The sequence below is a fragment of the Paramormyrops kingsleyae genome, chromosome 3, assembly GCF_048594095.1.
Source record: "Paramormyrops kingsleyae isolate MSU_618 chromosome 3, PKINGS_0.4, whole genome shotgun sequence".
Taxonomy (NCBI): domain Eukaryota; kingdom Metazoa; phylum Chordata; class Actinopteri; order Osteoglossiformes; family Mormyridae; genus Paramormyrops; species Paramormyrops kingsleyae.
Genome location: NC_132799.1, coordinates 30,979,979 through 30,985,354, shown reverse-complemented (window position 1 = coordinate 30,985,354; position 5,376 = coordinate 30,979,979). Strand labels below are relative to the sequence as shown.

The window sequence follows — 5,376 nt, the reverse complement described above, 5'->3', positions numbered from 1 at the left end:
ACTCGATGTAATAATAATTGGCCAAAGCACCAGCCATGCCAGCCTGTAATCAGCAAACTTTAAAACCGTCATAAAACGTGAGCGGCGTTCAGTCTTGCGAGAGCGAACGTCTCTCATTTTCATAATTTGTAAACTGATTTGTTTAGTTCAGCGTGCATGAAAAATATGAACGTGTTCAATTAACGTCGCTCATGCACAACACTGCTGCCCGCACTGCTCCCTCCGGAGCCCCATGCCACCGGAATGGCCAGTTTCGCTGGCACTTCACCGTTAAAGGCTGCTTAGCACGCTGCTTCCGCTAGCTGTCACTCAACCCGCCTCCAAGACTCCCAGCGGCTCAGCCCACGACCGACCCAGGAGAGGCCCGCTACACCCATGCTCCAGACTTCTGTCCCAGAGAGGGCCTCTTTGCCCCACTTGCCTCCAGGTGTCCCAGCTTCATTAGATGCGTTTATATAATCAAATAATTGAATAAGGCATTCCATATTAGGATTAAATTCCACAGCACACAGGGCCTGCTCCCTCGAACACATCTTTTGAGAAGCTCTGGTTTAGACTTTGGGTGTTGCGGCACCACTCATCACTATGACCTTTATCGCATATTGATGTTTTTTTTTTTTAGGTTTGATGGTACTTTTAGCATTAGGTAATTATGTACAGACAACTTCTGTTCCACAGAGTATATAGATTCATAGTCTCAGTATGACTGGAAAATGCTCAGAAGAGTATAGTTGATTTGCTCATTATTAACATGCTTATTAGGTATCATGATGTGTTCAATGCCCTCCAATGGGTTCACCACCTGTTGGAGGTGCCATAGGGGTCGGGTGCAGTGCGAGTTGGGTAGTGGCCGAAGGCCAAAGGGTGGAGAGCTCTCTCCGGGTCCCCAACTGGAGGAGTTTAAGTATCTCGGGGTCTTGTTCACGAGTGGGGGGATGATGGAGCGGGAGATCGACAGGCGGATCGGTGCGGCGTCAGCAGTGATGCGGGCGCTGCATCGGTCTGTCATAGTGAAGAAGGAGCTGAGCCAAAAGGCGAAGCTCTCGATTTACCAGTCGATCTACGTTCCTACCCTCACCTATGGTCACGAGTTGTGGGTAGTGACCGAAAGAATGAGATCGCGAATACAAGCGGCTGAAATGAGTTTTCTCTGCAGGGTGGCTGGGCTCTCCCTTAGAGATAGGGTGAGGAGCTTGGTCATTCGGGAGGGACTCAGAGTAGAGCCGCTGCTTCTCCGCATCGAGAGGAGTCAGATGAGGTGGCTCGGGCATCTGATTAGGATGCCTCCTGGACGCCTCCCTGGTGAGGTGTTCCGGGCATGTCCCACTGGGAGGAGGCCCTGGGAAGACCCAGGACACGCTGGAGGGACTATGTCTCTCCGCTGGCCTGGGAAAGCCTCGGGATTCCCCCAGAGGAGATTGATGAAGTGGCCGGGGAGAGGGAAGTCTGGGTTTCCCTGCTGAGACTGCTGCCCCCGCAACCCGACCTCGGATAAGTGGTAGTAAATGGATGGATGGATGGATGGATGTGTTCAGTGTAATAAGAGCAAAAAGCCTAGTCGTGCAACTCATTTCCTGTGCAGAATGCGATCAAGAAGTAAAGAAATACAAGAATAGTCTTTGTGGCATTTAATTATTTAGGTAAACAGTTTTTTTTATTTCACATCTACTTTAATCTTAGGAATATACATTGAAAATCAACAAACCCATATACATCCACCAGAGAAACCTAATATAAAACTACTTAAACATGATCTTATTATCAGCACATATGACATTCCTTATTTGATAATTCTTTCAAAAAATGTAACTGCAACAATTGTGTTTAAAGACCTTGATACTTTAGTGATATAAGTGCATTATTGGCTTTCACAATGGGACTGCACTATATTTACATATGCTAGATACATAATTTATATAGGTATACACAGGACTAAATATGTCTTTGCCACAGGAATAACCAAAAAGTAGGTTGGATAGGTAATCGAGATATTATTATGTGATGTTTACTGAGATATTATAGCATTTCAGTGGTGGCTGTGTTCTGTTGTATTCCGGCTTAATGCAAATGAGATGAAGGAAAACACTCCAGTCATTCTTTGTAACTGGTCCTGAGTTGACCTTCCAATTTGACAGCAAAGGTGCTTCTTTAGGTGGGATAGGAAGAACATTGGGCAGATGTAAATGCCAAAATTAGGGAAAGAGAATACATACTGGAAGATGGTGCAGATGAGGGCATGGGTTTGTTGTTTTTTGGCGGTCAAAATGGACTTGAAAGGGATGAGGGCAATGATGGGTAAGTATGCTATGGTAAATGGACAGAGTACAATCAGTACATTCTTAAGAGCTTTCTTCTTCTGTGTTGTGCTGTTGTCATTGTATCCAGGGCCCTTTTTGCACAGGATGGCGATGATCCTACCAAGACACATTAACATCAGTCCAAAGAGGACTGAGATTCCCATGGTTAGTGTCCATGACAAGTACTGAATGCTTTCAAGGTAGGTTTCAATTGCCAGAGCCAGTGTCACAATCCAGACCAGGGCAGAAAACACCAACCGGTACTGAGACGTCCTCAGCTCCAGGTACAAGATAGGCCAACAAACAGCTATATAGCGCTCCACACACATTCCGGTCGCCAGCAGGGGGCAGCCTATGAGGTTCAATATCAAGAACCCTTCATTGGCAGAGAGAATTTTGTCACTAAACTTGTGGAACCCAGTGCTGATGTCAAGGGGCAGTAAAGCACAGTAGAGGACATTCAGGAATGACAGATTGATGCCCAGGACCTTTGAGGAAGATGTTGCTATTTTCCCCCTGACCAGTAGCACTAAGAGGGCAAGGTTGGGTGGAAGACCTGTCACAAGGATGAAGATCTTAAGGAGCTGCCACAATATGGAGGCAGGGAATACTCGACACTTGAAAGTCATGTGTCCCACATCAAATTCTGTATTATTATAATAATCATAATAATCATAAAAGTCCGTGGTTGTTTCATTGGGAGCCATCTGGAGACCTAGTTATTGAGAGGACAGGACCTACTCCTTCCTAAACATGCATAAGAAACAAGGCAAAAAAAACCAAACGTTAGACTTCAGTAAAAGACACATAATGTCTACAAAAGGTAACAAAGACAAGAGGCACTATGTTTGACTATGAGAGTATGATTGAACCCATAATGTCCTGCATCTTTAAGAACATTTATGATTGTATATAATACCCAAAATTAAACCCACTACTTCTGACTATTAAGCCATTGTTGTTTTTTAATTTTATACCAACAAATCTGCTAAATTGGTAATAGGTTTCTCTAGTCCACTGCTGCACCCGTAGTTGAACTTCTCAGGGAGCTACAATTAAAAGGATTGACTCCCCTGGCACAGCAAGAAACACCTTTTACCTATACCTATGACCTATACCAGTGACATCATTTTTCAAAGGTTGCTGAAACACTTACCTTGAACAGTGGCAATTGTATGTAAGCAATTCCCAGCTCTCACTCTCTGTTCCCAGTTGTTGGTCTCTGAGCCTTTTATATTTATATATATATATTTGACTACGGCAAAAGCTGAAAGGCCCACTTGATCAAAGGATGTTGTGTATGGTACGTACACAACATGCAGATGAGATGCTTTGCATCTATGTAAATAATTCAAATGGAAAAACACAAATGTGTAAACAACACAGGGTAATTCTTTTACTGCTGCTACTCTGCAGTCACGTGTTACATGAGTGTCCCCTTGGCCTGGTCCAGCCACTTGGGTCCTCAGCATTGAGGATCCTCTGAGCCGGATCACCCTCAGCATCACCCTCAGGGAAATGCGCTACATGGCCGTTGTGCTGTAACTGATGCTCCCTCACAATGCACTTTGCGCAGTGGCAAGATTGTAGCCTATGAGGTTCAACCGAGGTGCGATTATTGCTGTTTGAAAACTTAACTCTTTCTGAGTAATACACAAATATCGGTTTAAGCTTGCCAAATCGTGATTTTTTTACTGAATTAAAAATGCAATGCGGAATAGATTATTTTGACGAAATTAAGCAATAATTAAGATGTAATCTAGAATTTTAATGTGATATAATGTATGATTGTCCTCTGATGAATTGGGCCCCATCCTGGGTTATTCTCAGCCTTGCGCCCATAGCTTCCAGGATAGTCCCCGGACATGGGCTGCTATGGGAGGCCTCTCACCGACAGAAGGGAGCAGGCGATCCTGTGGACAGACACCTTCATTGTCAGGTTCAGCGGAGGGCTCTGGCCTCCTGGAACCCATCGCTATCTTAGGAGTGGTTTCCAAATCAAAAGTATCCACATTATCCCCTGATCAAGAGGAAGATGGACAGTCCAAGACCACTGATCCATTTAGAGTTACACTCTGTGGTGTGAGCTTTCGTCCTGCTTGATGGATGATCTTGGTGTGGCCCTTTCCTCCACGTAGTCTAATTTTATACAGGGTTCTCAAACTGTCCAAACATTTTACAATTTCAAAGACTGTACAATAACATAAATTTATATTGAATTACATGCCACCCTTGACAATGATGCTTACAGCTGGGTTTCTGAGGGTGGGTTGGTGGCTCTGAGGCTAGTGATCTGTTCTGGTAATCGGAAGGTTGCTGGTTTAAATCCTGTGAATGCTGTAAGTGATCCTGTTCCATTGGGCCCTTGAGCAAAGTCCTTAACCTGCAATTGCTTTTTTCTGGGTATGATGTTAATCTGCAGGCGGATCCTCCAGCTTACAGGGAAATTTGGTGGCTGGATTGGCACTTCAGTCCCTGGAACAAAACTCACACTGGTCTGGTCTGCTCTTGTCTGGTGTGGTGTGAGGTATCACACGCTGCACTCAGGTTCTCATCCATGAGGTGGTTTCTTGTGAGGTGGGTGCAGCAATATGCTGTAATCAGCATGTTCTCCTTACCTCACTTTTATGTCACTGCTCTACAAACAGCCAGCTGGAACCATACACTAACTATCTCTCTCTCTGTGCTACGGCTCCAGTACGGCTTGGTTCCTGTATAGCATGAAAAAGCACCATAAGGGTGTCTGACTGACAGTAGGCACCAGAAGGTCAAATATTGGTCAGTTTCCCTCAGTTTTCTCACAGGAGCATATACAAAACCCACAAAACTATCTAGCAAAATAAAGCTTGAAAAATTAAGATTTTCAAGAGATTCATAGTAAAATCACAAAATCCACCTTGGAAATAAAACTGAGGTCCCCACTCATCATGTCAAGGGGCACCTTGTAAGCGAGGACCAGGGCCGGTATGCATAAAACTTCCTAAGAATGGTCTTAAGAATGGTCGTACACTTTGACTTAAGAGTTAGAAAAATCTTAGCAAAAAGTAGGACCTAAGAGCATTGCATAAAGCTGCTGAAA

The 5,376-nt window shown here is 44.4% G+C and overlaps 1 non-coding gene across 1 annotated transcript; it reads left to right on the top strand.

Moving 5' to 3' along the window:
* Positions 1-3,861: 3,861 nt before the first annotated feature.
* On the top strand, positions 3,862-4,003 carry LOC111859048 (U4 spliceosomal RNA). The gene has a single exon (XR_002841730.2). It is a non-coding gene; the product is annotated as a U4 spliceosomal RNA (small nuclear RNA).
* Positions 4,004-5,376: the final 1,373 nt, after the last annotated feature.